Raw genomic sequence first — 16,727 nt, forward strand, 5'->3', positions numbered from 1 at the left:
GACATCATTTATCAATGCGACACCTGCCCCAATAAGCCTGGCCTGTGTATGAAAGAATGCTTCAGACTGTGCCACACATCCATGCCCTACTAAATTCATTTCTGACTTACCCAACTGACGTATGACAACCTGACAAACACTACACAACTCACGTATGCCACTACATTATAAAATTCATATACCAGGAAACAGTAGATTAGTTCCAAAAAAGGGGCACTTGTTGGGCATTGCCACTGTTTAGGTAGATCTAGATAAGTTCCTTAAGGGGTCTAGTTGCCAAAATAGGGTCACTTGTTGGGGGTTTCTACTGTTTAGACACATCAGGGGCTCTGCAACGTGACATGATGCCCGCAGATCATTTTATCAAAGCCTGCATTCCAAAAGTCACTACTTCCCTTCTTAGCCCCGTCGTGTACCCAAACAGTAGTTTTCTCCCACATATGGGGTATCAGCGTACTCAGGACAAATTGCACAACAACACAACAACTTTTGGGGTCCAATTTCTCCTGTTACCCTTGTGAAAATAAAAAATTGGGGGCTAAAAGATCATTTTTGCATGAAAAAAATATGATTTTTTATTTTCACGACTCTGCGTTATAAACTTTATTGAAACACTTGGGGGTTCAAAGTGCTCACCACATATCTAGATAAGTTCCTTGGGGGGTCTAGTTTGGGGGTCTCTACTGTTTACGCACATCAGGGGCTCTCCATGGCGTCTGATCTCAATTCCAGCCAATTTTGAGTAGGAAAAGTCAAACAGCGCTCCTTCCCTTCCGAGTTCTGCCATGTGCCCAAACAGTGGTTCCCCCCCACATATGGGGTATCAGCGTACTCAGGACAAATTGCACAACAATTTTTTGTGGTCCAATTTCTCTGGTTACCTTTGGGAAAATAAAAAATTGGGGGCTACAAGATCATTTTTGTGGAAAAAATATGATTTTTTTTTTCAAATTTAAGTTTTTATTTTTGTATTTAGAAAGTACAAGAAAATACAATACAAATAGTACAGGGAGTAAAATATAACTATAAATCTATGCATAACTAAAGTACATTGAGGGTGTAGGGAGGATTTTCCATCAATTTCCCGATCAATCATGTGTTTTTCCATATGAAAGATAGAGAGAAGGAGCGGACCACGGCAGACCACCAATCGAGTGTGATTATGAACATTGTTGGGACGACATCTCAGATAATCTTAGTTGGGGGCTAGATGGTAGGCGTCAGAGTTTTGGAAATCCATCCAATCCATCCAATCCCTCCAAATCACACAATATCTATCAACATCAGCCGGTGAGAGGGCAATCAGATGATCTATGCTATTAAGGAGAGAGATCTCCGCAAACCATTCCTCCACAGTGGGTAGAGTAGTGCTTTTCCAATGCCGCGGAATGACATTCTTAGCTTCCTGTATTAAGTAGCCTATTGACGACTTTTTATACATGCGTTTACTTATTGGTGACATTGATAAGAGGAGGGCTTCTGGGGTATTGGGGATGGTCAGACCAGTTATCTTCTCAATCAAGGGTACCACCTTTGCCCAAAATGTATTTATTATAGGGCACCCTCACCATATGTGTGACATTGTCCTCTACCCCCCCCCCCCACACCTCCAACAACTGTCTGAGACCACTGGGTACCATCTATGAAGGACCGCCGGTACCCGGTACCATCTAGAGATAATTTTGAAGGATGTTTCCTGAGCTTTTGACCCTGTTGAAGTTTTATGTATTAGGAAGAAACACTTATCCCATTGTTTTTCAAATATATTTATTAAATTTTAATATAATGGGGGAAATGAGGAAACACAAAAATGGGGAAAGAGATAGGAGGGGTGGGAGGGGTATATAACTTGGTTAAGGAATACAGTATAAGGGAAAGTGGTACCAAGTTAGAGAATTCTAACTAGTATTGTACATATCCAAAGCATTAATAATGCCTAAACATAAGTAACCTGTTTTAGCAACGATACACAGTATTTAGAAAGATGTCATGGTCTGGTCATACCCTTTATGGAATTACAATAAATGGAAAGCTGCAAGAAGTGATTAAATCAAGGCACTTATCCCATTGTGAGTCAAAGAAGGACTTCCCCAGTTCCCTTTCCCATGCATCGCAAAATGCAGGCCTATTGTCAGTTAGCTGGGCAATGAGGAGATTATAAATTATGGAGATGGAGTGTGTAGGGGGTGACAATGATAGGCACAATTTTTCAAACTTTGTAAGATCTCTATGAAGATGTGCGCGCTTCTTCATAGTTGAATAGAAGTGCTGTAACTGACTATATTCAAAACTAACATTCAGAGAAGTAGCTCTTCCCTCTAGCAAGTCATTGAGGGGGAGCAGCGAAGTATTGGAGATGACATGAGAAAAGAGTATCGAATGGAATTTGTTTGAACCAAGAAATCTATTTGCAGATAGGCCTGGTGGGAAATCCGGATTTGAAAACGGGAGTAAAGGGCCCTGGTGGTCGATTAAGGATAAGCTTTTTTTATGTGATCTTAAAGCCAGAACAGTGGCGTAGGTACTATATGACATGAGGCCAGGAGAGGGAACAGTTAAATGAGCACACCATGGGAGAGTGGTAAAAACTTTAGGACAAATGGATTGAGCTAGTTTGACCCATAATTTCCCCTCCAAATGATGGAAGAAGTCCAGTACTCTGGTGTGTACTGCTGCCATGTAATACCTTCCACAATCCAGAAGGGGAAGGCCCCCCCTTTAGTTTGTGTCTGATCAGGACTTCTGCACGAATACGTGGAAGCCCCCACTTGCCCAAATAAATCTGCAAAAGCTACTGCGCAGCCTTTTCCAAAAATTGGAGAGAATTGCCACAGGGACGGTTTGAAAGAGTTATAAAAGTTTAGGTAGGACATTCATTTTTAGTATATTTATTCTGCAGAACCAGGAAAAATCTTTTACCGTCCAAGAATTAAGTTCTCTATGGAGTTGTTCAATAAAGTGCCCAAAATTAAGATCAAGTAGATGGGGGAGGTCTCTATGAATACGAATTCCTAAACATTTAATGCCCTGTGAGGACCAGGCAAAATTGGACTGGATGGAATCCTGTGTGGACTTGGAAAGGGCCTCTGACTTAGCTGTGCTAATTTTAAAATTTGACCATGTGCCAAAGTGATGTATTTCAGCCATAACAGGAGGGATGGATATATGTGGTTGAGTAATATGTAGCTGAACATTATCACCATAATGCCCTTGATATCATGGCGCTTACGGATTGATGAGAGCAGTGCTCCATCACTAGGATGTTTAAGAGGGGGACGGGGACATCCCTGTCTTGTTCCATTGGTTATTATGAAAGGTGATGATATTGTTCCATTTATCTTCAGCCTAACTGACGAATTGCAATACAGGGCCATCATTTTGGTTATAAAAGAGTCTCCTACCCCAAGCTTTTCAAGAGAGTAATATATGGAGTGCCAGGAGACTCTATTGAATGCCTTCTCAGCGTCTAATGAAAGTATTATTATTATTATTTATTTATATAACACCATTAACCCCTTCACCCTGAAGCCTGTTTTCACCTAAGTGACAGGGCCAATTTTTAGAATTCTGACCACTGTCACTTTATGAGGTCATAACTCTAAAACACTTCAACGGATCCTGGCGATTCTGACATTGTTTTCTCATGACATATTGTACTTCATGATAGTGGTAAAACTTCTTCGATATGACTTTCATTTATTTGTAAAAAAAAACAAAAAATTGTCAAAAATTATGAAAATTTAGCAATTTTCTAACTTTTAGTTTTTATGCCCTTAAATTAGAGATTTATATCTCATAATATAGTTAATAAACAACATTTCCCACATGTCTGCTTTACATCAGCACAATTTTGGAAACATAATTTTTTTTGTTAGGGAGTTATAAGGGTTAAAAGTTGACCAGCGATTTCTCATTTTTGCGACAAAATTTGCAAAACCATTTTTTTTTACGGACCACCTCACACTTGAAGTGACTTTGAGGGGTCTATATGACAGAAAATGCCCAAAAGTAACACCATTCTAAAAACTGCACCCCTCAAGGTACTCAAAACCACATTCAAAAAGTTTATTAACCCTTCAGGTGCTTCACAGGAATTTTTGGAATGTTTAAAAAACATTGAACATTTAACTTTTTTTTCACAAAATTTTTACTTCAGATCCAATTTGTTTTATTTTACCAAGGGTAACAGGAGAAATTGGACCAAAAAAGTCGTACAATTTGTCCTGAGTACGCCGATACCCCACATGTTGGTGTAAACCATTGATTGGGCACATGGCAGAGCTCGGAAGGGAAGGAGCGCCATTTGACTTTTCAATGCAAGATTTGCTGGAATTGAGATCGGAACCCATGTCGCGATTGGAGAGCCCCTGACGTGCCTAAACAGTGGAAACCCCCACAAGTGACACCATTTTGGAAAGTAGACCCTCTAAGGAACTAATCTAGATGTGTGGTGAGCACTTTGAACCTCCAAGTGCTTCACAGAAGTTTATAATGTAGAGCCGTAAAAAAAAATTAATATTAATTTTCACAAAAAATGATCTTTTTGCCCCAAATTTTTTATTTTCCCAAGGGTAACAGGATAAATTGGACCCCAAAAGTTGTTGTGCAATTTGTCCTGAGTACGCTGATACTTCATATATGGGGATAAACCACTGTTTGGGCGCATGGCAGAGCTCGGAAGGGAAGGAGCGCCATTTGACTTTTCAATGCAAAATTGGCTGGAATTGAGATCGGAACCCATGTCGTGTTTGGAGAGCCCCTGACGTGCCTAAACAGTGGAAACCCCCACAAGTGACACCATTTTGGAAAGTAGACCCTCTAAGGAACTAATCTAGATGTGTGGTGAGCACTTTGAACCTCCAAGTGCTTCACAGAAGTTTATAATGTAGAGCCGTAAAAAAAAAATCATATTAATTTTCACAAAAAATGATCTTTTTGCCCCAAATTTTTTATTTTCCCAAGGGTAACAGGATAAATTGGACCCCAAAAGTTGTTGTGCAATTTGTCCTGAGTACGCTGATACTTCATATATGGGGATAAACCACTTTTTGAGCGCATGACAGAGCGCGGAAGGGAAGGAGCGCCATTTGACTTTTCAATGCAAAATTGGCTGGAATTGAGATCGGAACCCATGTCGTGTTTGGAGAGCCCCTGACGTGCCTAAACAGTGGAAACCCCCACAAGTGACACCATTTTGGAAAGTAGACCCTCTAAGGAACTAATCTAGATGTGTGGTGAGCACTTTGAACCTCCAAGTGCTTCACAGAAGTTTATAATGTAGAGCCGTAAAAAAAATTCATATTAATTTTCACAAAAAATGATCTTTTTGCCCAAATTTTTTTATTTTCCCAAGGGTAACAGGATAAATTGGACCCCAAAAGTTGTTGTGCAATTTGTCCTGAGTACGCTGATACTTCATATATGGGGATAAACCACTTTTTGAGCGCATGACAGAGCGCGGAAGGGAAGGAGAACCATTTGACTTTTCAATGCAAAATTGGCTGGAATTGAGATCGGAACCCATGTCGTGTTTGGAGAGCCCCTGACGTGCCTAAACAGTGGAAACCCCCACAAGTGACACCATTTTGGAAAGAAGACCCCCTAAGGAACTTATCTAGATGTGTGGTGAGCACTTTTAACCCCCAATTGTTTCACTAAAGTTTAGAATGTAGCGCTGTGAAAATAAAAAAATCATTTTTTCTTTCCACAAAATGATGTTTTAGCCCGCAATTTTTTTTTTCCCAAGGGTAACAGGAGAAATTGGACCACAAAAGTTATTGTCCAATTTGTCCTGAGTACGCTGATACCCCATACATTGGGGGAACCACTGTTTGGGCGCACGGCAGAGCTCGGAAGGGAAGGAGCGCCGTTTGAAATGCAGACTTAGATGGGTCTGCAGGTGTCATGTTGCATTTGCAGAGCCCCTGATGTACCTAAACAGTAGAAACCCCCCACAAGTGACCCCATATTGGAAACTAGACCCCCCACGAAACTTATCTAGATGTGTTGTGAGAACTTTGAACCAACAAGTGTTTCACTACAGTTTATAACGCAGAGCCGCGAAAATAAAAAATATATTTTTTTCCACGAAAATGATATTTTAGCCCCCACATTTTTATTTTCCCAAGGGTAACAGGAGAAATTGGACCACAAAAGTTATTGTCCAATTTGTCCTGAGTACGCTGATACCCCATATATGGGGGGGAACCACTGTTTGGGCGCACGGCAGAGCTCGGAAGGGAAGGAGCGCCGTTTGAATTGCAGACTTAGATGGATTGGTCTGCAGGTGTCATGTTGCATTTGCAGAGCCCCTGATGTACCCAAACAGTAGAAACCCCCCACAAGTGACCCAATATTGGAAACTAGACCCCCCAGGGAACTTATCTAGATGTGTTGTGAGAACTTTGAACCAACAAGTGTTTCACAGGGTAACAGGACAAATTGGACCCCAAAAGTTGTTGTCCAACTTGTCCTGAGAACGCTGATACCCCATATGTTGGGGGGAACCACTGTTTGCGCGCACAGGAGAACTCGGAAGGGAAGGAGCACTGTTTTAGTTTTTCAAAGCAGAATTGGCTGGAATTGAGATCGGATGCCATGTCGCGTTTAGAGAGCCCCTGATGTGCCTAAACAGTGAAAACTCCCCAATTCTAACTGAAACCCTAACCCCAACCCTAACCCCAGCCCTAACCCCAACCCTAACCCTAGCCCTAACCCTAGTCCTAACCCTAGCGCTACTTTCACACTAGCGGTTTTTTGCATACGTCGCAATGCGTCGTTTTGGCGAAAAAACGCATCCTGCAAAGTCATCTGCAGGATGCGTTTTTTCCCCATAGACTAACATTAGCGACGCATTGCGACGTATTGACACACGTCGCAACCGTCGTGCGACGGTTGCGTCGTGTTGTGGCGGACCGCCGGCAGCAAAAAACGTTACATGTAACTTTTTTTGTGCCGACGGTCCACCATTTCCGACCGCGCATGCGAGGCTGGAACTCTGCCCCCACCTCCCCGCACCTCACAATGGGGCTGCGGATGCGTGGAAAAACAGCATCCGCTGCCCCCGTTGTGCGGCGTTTGCACAGTATGCGTCGGTACGTCGGGCCGACGCAGCGCGACGGCCCCGTACCGACGCTAGTGTGAAAGTAGCCTAACGGGAAAATGGAAATAAATATATTTTTTAAAATTTTATTATTTTTCCCTAACTAAGGGGGTGATGAAGGGGGATTTGATTTACTTTTATAGCGTTTTTTGGGCGGATTTTTATGGTTGGCAGCCATCACACACTAAAAGACGCTTTTTATTGCAAAAAATAGTTTTTGCATCACCACATTTTGAGAGCTATAATTTATCCATATTTTGGCTCACAGAGTCATGTGAGATCTTGTTTTTTGCGGGACGAGTTGACGTTTTTATTGGTACCATTTTCGGGCACATGACATTTTTTGATCGCTTTTTTTTCCGATTTTTGGGAGGCGGAATGAACAAAAAACAGCAATTCCTGAAATTCTTTTAGGGGGGGCGTTTATACCATTCCACGTGTGGTAAAATTGATAAAGCAGTTTTATTCTTCAGGTCAGTATGATTACAGCGATACCTCATTTATGTAATTTTTTTATATTTTGGCGCTTTTACACAATAAAAACTATTTTATATAAAAAAATAATTGTTTTTGCATCGCTTTATTCTGAGAGCTATAACTTTTTTATTTTTCTGCTGATGATGCTGTATGGTGGCTTTTTTTTTGCGGGACAAGATGACATTTTCAGCGGTACCATGTTTATTTATATCCGTTTTTTTGATCGCGTGTTATTCCACTTTTTGTTTGGCGGTATGAGAATAAAGCGTTGTTTTTTGCCTCGGTTTTTTTGTTTTTTTTTTACGGTGTTCACTGAAGGGGTTAACTAGTGATATAGTTTTATAGGTGGGGTCGTTACGGACGCGGTGATACTAAATATGTGTACTTTTATTGTGTGATTTTTTTTTAATTTAGATAAAGAAATGTATTTATGGGAATATATATATATATTTTTTTCTTTATTTAGGAATTTTTTTTTCTTTTTTTTTACACATGTGGACATTTTTTTTTTTAACTTTTTTACTTTGTCCCAGGGGGGGACATCACAGATCGGTGATCTGACAGTGTGCACAGCACTCTGTCAGATCACCGATCTCACACACAAGAGCAGAGGCTTGCCGGCGCCTGCTCTCAGCAGCTCTCAGCAGGCGCCGGCAAGCCAGGTCAGTAAATGACCCGGAAGGAGTCCCGCGGCCATCTTGGATCCGGGGACTCCTTCCAGGTCACCGGAGCAGCGCGATCTCATCGCACTGCTCCGGTGGGAGAGTGCAGGGAGCCCCCGTCCCTGCGCGATCCCCCTCTATGCCGCTGTCACTATTGACAGCGGCATCAGAGGGGTTAAATGCCCGCGATCGGCGATAGCGCCGATCGTGGGCATTGCTGCGGGGTGTCAGCTGTCATATACAGCTGACACCCGCACCCGATCACCGCGGCGCTCAGCGCGAGATTGCGGTGATCAATGCGCCGTACTAGTACTGCGGCTGGCACAAATGCAGTGCCGGCAGCGCCGTACTAGTACGGCGCATGGCACGAAGGGGTTAATTCCATGGTGTTGTACACTAGATGGGGTTACATCAAAATACAAATATCACTTACAGTAAAAAAACTAACAATGCCAAACTGATACAGAGGGAAAAGGACCCTGCCCTTGCGGCAGGGCCGGTTTTTAACAAAGTGAGGCCCTAGGCAAAAATTTAAAGTGGGGCCCCCAAATTATAACATTGCACTGTGGCCCCCATATTTAGGGACCTTATATCGGCCAACGGGTCTGCCACTATTAGCTGTACGCAGGGGCGTTGCTAGGGTCAGAAAAGATTGGGGGCCCAAGACAAAGAGTTGCCCCCAACCCCCTCTTAATTTTTTTTTTAACTCTTCAGATAAAACAGTGCTAACTCTCTGAGAACAGATAATGTAGTAGATGTCACCTGCAGTCCTATGTAACACCACAGATAGACATAGCGTTTCAGACTAAGACTATGTTCACATGCAGCATTTTTTTTCAGTAGCCAAAACCTTTTCTATTAGCAGTAAAATGTTGCGTTCAAAACACCTGTTTTTCAGCTTGTTTTGTGGTGTTCGTCACACTTTTTTCAGCTTTTTTTTGGAGTGAGGATGTTTGTTTTGTCTACAGTATGTTTAAGGCCACGTTCACACATTGAGTGTTTGGTCAGTATTTCAAATCAGCATATGTAAGCCAAAACCAGGAGGGTGATAAATACAGAAGTGGTGATGTGTTTCTCAGGGTATGTGCACACGCTGCAGATTTTGCTGCGGATCTGCAGCCGTTTTCCATGCGTTGTACAGTACCATGTAAACCTATGGAAAACAAAATCCCCAGTACACATGCTGCGGAAAATACAGCGTGGAAACGCTGCGTTGTATTTTCTGCAGCATGTCAATTCTGTTGTGGATTCCGCAGCGTTTTACACCTGCTCCATAACAGGAATCCGCAGATGTAAAAACGCTGTTGAAAACCTGAAAACCGAACAAAAAACGCAGTAATTCCACGATAAATCTGCAGTAAATCTGCAGGTAAAACTGAGGGGATTTAAAAAGCGCTACAGTTCTGAAATCTAGTCAAAAAAAAAAGCGCCTGCAGGAGATTTCGGAAATCTCCTATGTTTTGCTGGCACTTTGAACAGCAGCTTTTCGCCATGTTCATGTGCAGAATTTTTGCAGCTCTTTCTTCTGCAAATAAGAAGTTTACAGCATTTTACAGCACAAGCAAAAACTGAGATTTTCAGAAATCTCCTGCACACCCTTTTATTTTCCCCTGACTGAATTTCACAACTGTGAACTGCGTTTTTTTTTTAATCTGCAGCATGTCACTTCTTTCAGCAATTTTTTTCACCCGTAGAAAGCAATGAAAAAGTTAAAAAAATGCTGCAAATGTGGCAACGTTGTTTTTCGCTTCGTTTTTTGTGACTAAGGCTGGCTTCACACTTGCGTTTTGATCTGCAGCGTTTTTTTTAAAAAAACGCATGTGGTGAAAAAACGCATGTAAACGCGGCAAAACGCCGCATTTTTAGACGCATGCAAAAAAAAAAAGCGGCGTTTTGCTGCGTTTACATGCGTTTTTTCCTGCGTTTGCGTTTTTTAAACGCATGCTGAGAAGTGTGTGACAGCTGCCAATCATCAAAATCAACTAGAAAACCCACTAAAAACAGAAATAGCTGGGGTTAGGGTTAGGGTTAGGGTTAGGATCCCTAGTAACCCTAGGGATCCTAACCCTAACCCTAACCCTAACCTTAGGGATCCTAACCCTAACCCTAACCCTAACCCTAGGGATCCTAACCCAAACCCTAACCCTAACCCTAGGGATCCTAACCCAAACCCTAACCCTAACCCTAACCCTAGGGACCCTAACCCTAACCCTAGGGATCCTAACCCTAACCCTAACCCTAACCCTAGGGATCCTAACCCAAACCCTAACCCTAACCCTAACCCTAACCCTAGGGATCCTAACCCTAAGGGTTAGGATCCTAACCCTAACCCTAAGGGTTAGGGTTAGGATCCCTAGGGTTAGGGTTAGGGTTAGGATCCATAGGGTTACTAGGGATCCTAACCTTAGGGTTAGGGTTAGGGTTAGGATCCCTAGTAACTAGTGTTGAGCATTCCGATCGGGTATCGGCCGATATTTGCTGTATCGGAATTTCCGATACCGAGATCCGATACTTTTGTGGTATCGGGTATCGCAACAACATTAATGTAATAATGTGTAAAAGAGAGAATTAAAATAAAAAATATTGCTATACTCACCTCTCCGACGCAGCCTGGACCTCAGCGAGGGAACCGGCAGCGTTGTTTGTTTAAATTTCGCGCTTTTACTTGGTTACGTGAAGTCCCGGCTTGTGATTGGTCAGGGCGGCCATGTTGCCGGGACGCGGACCAATCACAGCAAGCCGTGACGAAATTACGTCACGGCTTGCTGTGATTGGTCCGCGTCCCGGCAACATGGCCGCCATTAACCAATCACAAGCCGTGACTTCACGTAACCAAGTAAAAGCGCGAATTTTAAACAAACAACGCTGCCGGTTCCCTCGCTGAGGTCCAGGTTGCGTCGGACAGGTGAGTATAGCAATATTTTTTATTTTAATTCTTTATTTTACACATTTATATGGATCCCAGGGTCTGAAGGAGAGTTTCCTCTCCTTCAGACCCTGGGAACCATCAGGAATACCGTCCGATACTTGAGTCCCATTGACTTGTATTGGTATCGGGTATCGGTATCGGATTGGATCCGATACTTTGCCGGTATCGGCCGATACTTTCCGATATCGATACTTTCAAGTATCGGACGGTATCGCTCAACACTACTAGTAACCCTAGGGTTAAGGTTTTCTTGTTTTTTCTTGTGTTTAGGGTTAGGGTTAGGGTTTTCTTGTTTTTTCTTGTGTTTAGGGTTAGGGTTATGTTGTGAATTTGGATTCTGGGCTCCCCCGGTGGCTACTGGTGGAATTGAACTGGTGTCTTCATCTTCTCTGTTCACCTGTTCCCATCAAGATGTGGGAGTCGCTATATAACCTTGCTGCTCTGTTAGTTGCTTGCCGGTCAACAATGTTATCAGAAGCCTCTCTGTGCTTGTTCCTGCTCCTAGACAACTACTAGATAAGTTGGACTCTTGTCCATGTTTGTTTTTGCATTTTTGTTCCAGTTCACAGCTGTAGTTTCGTTACTGTGTCTGGAAAGCTCTTGTGAACAGGAATTGCCACTCTGGTGTTATGAGTTAATGCCAGAGTTTTAAAGTAATTTCTGGATGGTGTTTTGATAGGGTTTTCAGCTGACCATGAAAGTGTCCTTTCTGTCTTCTGCTATGTAGTAAGTGGACCTCAAATTTGCTAAACCTATTTTCATACTACGTTTGTTATTTCATCTTAATTCACCGCCAATACATGTGGGGGGCCTCTGTCTCCTTTCGGGGTATTTCTCTAGAGGTGAGCTAGGACTAATATTTTCCTCTGCTAGCATTATTTAGTCCTCCGGCTGGTGCTGGGCATCTAGAATCAACGTAGGCATGCTACCCGGCCACTGCTAGTTGTGCGTTAGGTTTAGTTCATGGTCAGCTCAGTTCCCATCTTCCAAGAGCTAGTTCCTATATATGCTGATGCTATGTTCTCTTGCCATTGAGAACATGACAGTTTGACCGGCCCACTAAAGGGTTAAAATCCTTGGCTGAGAAAGGAGAGAAATTAGAAGTCTGCTGAGATTTTTTTTTTTTTTTTTCTCCTTCTAATCTTTGAATGGCTCTGTGTCCACCTGTTTGTAATGGATCTTCAGAGTGTAACTGCAGGTTTGAATAATCTCGCCACGAAGGTACAAAATTTGCAAGACTTTGTTTGTCATGCACCTGTATCTGAGCCGAGAATTCCTTTGCCGGAATTTTTCTCGGGGAATAGATCTGGGTTTCAGAATTTTCGAAATAATTGCAAATTATTTTTGTCCTTGAAATTTCGCTCTGCCGGAGACCCTGCACAGCAGGTCAGGATTGTGATTTCCTTGCTCCGGGGCGACCCTCAAGACTGGGCTTTCTCATTGACACCAGGGGATCCTGCGTTGCTCAATGTGGATGCGTTTTTTCTGGCCTTGGGGTTGCTTTATGACGAACCTCATTTGGAGCTTCAGGCAGAAAAAACTTTGATGTCCCTATCTCAGGGGCAAGATGAAGCGGAAATTTACTGCCAAAGATTCCGTAAATGGTCTGTGCTTACTCAGTGGAATGAGTGCGCCCTGGCGGCGACTTTCAGAGAGGGTCTCTCTGATGCCATTAAGGATATTATGGTGGGGTTCCCTGTGCCTGCGGGTCTGAATGAGTCCATGACAATGGCTATTCAGATCGATAGGCGTTTGCGGGAGCGCAAACCAGTGCACCATCTGGCGGTGTCCACTGAGAAGTCGCCAGAGAGTATGCAGTGTGATAGAATTCTGTCCCGAAGCGAGCGGCAGAATTTTAGACGGAAAAATGGGTTGTGTTTCTATTGTGGTGATTCTACTCATGTTATATCAGCATGCTCTAAGCGCACTAAAAAGCTTGATAAATCTGTTTCCATTTGCACCTTACCGTCTAAGTTTATTCTATCTGTGACCCTGATTTGCTCTTTGTCATCTATTACCACGGACGCCTATGTCGACTCTGGCGCCGCTTTGAGTCTTATGGATTGGTCCTTTGCCAAACGCTGTGGGTATGATTTAGAGCCTTTGGAGACTCCTATTCCTCTGAAGGGGATTGACTCCACCCCATTGGCTAATAATAAACCACAATACTGGACACAAGTAACTATGCGTATTAATCCAGATCACCAGGAGATTATTCGCTTTCTGGTGCTGTATAATCTACATGATGATTTGGTGCTAGGATTGCCTTGGCTGCAATCTCACAACCCAGTCCTCGACTGGAGAGCTATGTCTGTGTTGAGCTGGGGATGTAAGGGGGCTCATGGGGATGTACCTGTGGTTTCCATTTCATCATCTATTCCCTCTGAAATTCCTGAGTTCCTGTCTGACTATCGTGACGTCTTTGAAGAATCCAAGCTTGGTTCGTTACCTCCGCACCGAGAGTGCGATTGTGCCATAGATTTAATCCCGGGTAGTAAATACCCAAAGGGTCGTTTGTTTAATCTGTCTGTGCCTGAACATGCTGCTATGCGAGAATATATAAAGGAGTCCTTGGAAAAGGGACATATTCGTCCATCGTCATCTCCCTTAGGAGCCGGTTTTTTCTTTGTGTCAAAAAAAGACGGCTCTTTGAGACCATGTATCGATTATCGGCTTTTGAACAAAATCACTGTTAAATATCAATACCCATTGCCGTTGCTGACTGATTTGTTTGCTCGCATAAAGGGGGCCAAGTGGTTCTCTAAGATTGACCTTCGTGGGGCGTATAATTTGGTGCGAATCAGGCAGGGGGATGAGTGGAAGACCGCATTTAATACGCCCGAGGGCCACTTTGAGTATTTAGTGATGCCTTTTGGTCTTTCAAATGCTCCGTCAGTTTTCCAGTCCTTTATGCATGATATTTTTCGCGATTATTTGGATAAATTTATGATTGTGTATCTGGATGATATTCTGATTTTTTCGGATGACTGGGACTCTCATGTCCAGCAAGTCAGGAGGGTTTTTCAGGTTTTGCGGTCTAATTCTTTGTGTGTGAAGGGTTCTAAGTGTGTTTTTGGGGTACAGAGGATTTCCTTTTTGGGATATATTTTTTCTCCCTCTTCCATTGAAATGGATCCTGTCAAGGTTCAAGCTATTTGTGATTGGACGCAGCCCTCTTCTCTTAAGAGTCTTCAGAAATTTTTGGGCTTTGCTAACTTTTATCGTCGATTTATTGCTGGTTTTTCGGATATTGCTAAGCCATTGACCGATTTGACTAAGAAGGGTGCTGATGTTGCTGATTGGTCCCCTGACGCTGTGGAGGCCTTTCGGGAGCTTAAGCGCCGTTTTTCCTCTGCCCCTGTGTTGCGTCAGCCTGATGTTGCTCTACCTTTTCAGGTTGAGGTCGACGCTTCTGAGATCGGAGCTGGGGCAGTGTTGTCGCAGAAAAGTTCTGACTGCTCCGTGATGAGGCCTTGTGCCTTCTTTTCCCGTAAATTTTCGCCCGATGAGCGGAATTATGATGTTGGGAATCGGGAGCTTTTGGCCATGAAGTGGGCTTTTGAGGAGTGGCGCCATTGGCTTGAGGGGGCCAGACATCAGGTGGTGGTATTGACTGACCACAAAAATTTGATTTATCTTGAGACCGCCAGGCGCCTGAATCCTAGACAGGCGCGCTGGTCATTATTTTTCTCTCGGTTTAATTTTGTGGTGTCATACCTACCGGGTTCTAAGAATGTTAAGGCGGATGCCCTTTCTAGGAGTTTTGAGCCTGACTCGCCTGGTAACTCTGAGCCCACAGGTATCCTTAAGGATGGAGTGGTATTGTCAGCCGTTTCTCCAGACCTGCGGCGGGCCTTGCAGGAGTTTCAGGCGGATAGACCGGATCGTTGCCCACCTGATAAACTGTTTGTTCCTGATGATTGGACCAGTAGAGTCATCTCTGAGGTTCATTCTTCTGCGTTGGCAGGTCATCCTGGCATTTTTGGTACCAGGGATTTGGTGGCAAGGTCCTTCTGGTGGCCTTCCCTGTCACGAGATGTGCGAGGCTTTGTGCAGTCTTGTGACGTTTGTGCTCGGGCCAAGCCTTGTTGTTCTCGGGCTAGTGGATTATTGTTGCCCTTGCCTATTCCTAAGAGGCCTTGGACGCACATCTCGATGGATTTTATTTCAGATCTGCCTGTTTCTCAGAAGATGTCTGTCATCTGGGTGGTGTGTGACCGTTTCTCTAAGATGGTCCATTTGGTTCCTCTGCCCAAGTTGCCTTCTTCTTCCGAGTTGGTTCCTCTGTTTTTTCAAAATGTTGTTCGTTTGCATGGTATTCCTGAGAATATCATTTCTGACAGAGGGACCCAATTCGTGTCTAGATTTTGGCGGGCATTCTGTGCTAGGATGGGCATAGATTTATCTTTTTTGTCCGCTTTCCATCCTCAGACGAATGGCCAGACCGAGCGGACTAATCAGACCCTGGAGACATATCTGAGGTGTTTTGTGTCTGCTGACCAGGATGATTGGGTTGCTTTTTTGCCATTGGCAGAGTTCGCTCTCAATAATCGGGCCAGCTCTGCCACTTTGGTGTCCCCGTTTTTCTGTAATTCGGGGTTTCATCCTCGATTTTCCTCTGGTCAGGTGGAATCTTCGGATTGTCCTGGAGTGGATGCTGTGGTGGAGAGATTGCATCAGATCTGGGGGCAGGTGGTGGACAATTTGAGGTTGTCCCAGGAGAAGACTCAGCTTTTTGCCAACCGCCACCGTCGTGTTGGTCCTCGGCTTTGTGTTGGGGATTTGGTGTGGTTGTCTTCTCGTTTTGTCCCTATGAGGGTCTCTTCTCCTAAGTTTAAGCCTCGGTTCATCGGCCCGTATAAGATATTGGAGATTCTTAACCCTGTTTCCTTCCGTTTGGACCTCCCTGCATCCTTTTCTATTCATAACGTTTTTCATCGGTCATTATTGCGCAGGTATGAGGTACCTGTTGTGCCTTCCGTTGAGCCTCCTGCTCCGGTGTTGGTTGAGGGTGAGTTGGAGTACGTTGTGGAGAAAATCTTAGACTCTCGTGTTTCCAGACGGAGACTCCAGTATCTGGTCAAGTGGAAGGGATACGGCCAGGAGGATAATTCTTGGGTGAATGCATCTGATGTTCATGCCTCTGATTTGGTTCGTGCCTTTCATAGGGCCCATCCTGATCGCCCTGGTGGTTCTGGTGAGGGTTCGGTGCCCCCTCCTTGAGGGGGGGGTACTGTTGTGAATTTGGATTCTGGGCTCCCCCGGTGGCTACTGGTGGAATTGAACTGGTGTCTTCATCTTCTCTGTTCACCTGTTCCCATCAAGATGTGGGAGTCGCTATATAACCTTGCTGCTCTGTTAGTTGCTTGCCGGTCAACAATGTTATCAGAAGCCTCTCTGTGCTTGTTCCTGCTCCTAGACAACTACTAGATAAGTTGGACTCTTGTCCATGTTTGTTTTTGCATTTTTGTTCCAGTTCACAGCTGTAGTTTCGTTACTGTGTCTGGAAAGCTCTTGTGAACAGGAATTGCCACTCTGGTGTTATGAGTTAATGCCA

This window comes from Ranitomeya variabilis, chromosome 1, assembly GCF_051348905.1.
Source record: "Ranitomeya variabilis isolate aRanVar5 chromosome 1, aRanVar5.hap1, whole genome shotgun sequence".
In the NCBI taxonomy this organism is placed as follows: Eukaryota; Metazoa; Chordata; class Amphibia; order Anura; family Dendrobatidae; genus Ranitomeya; species Ranitomeya variabilis.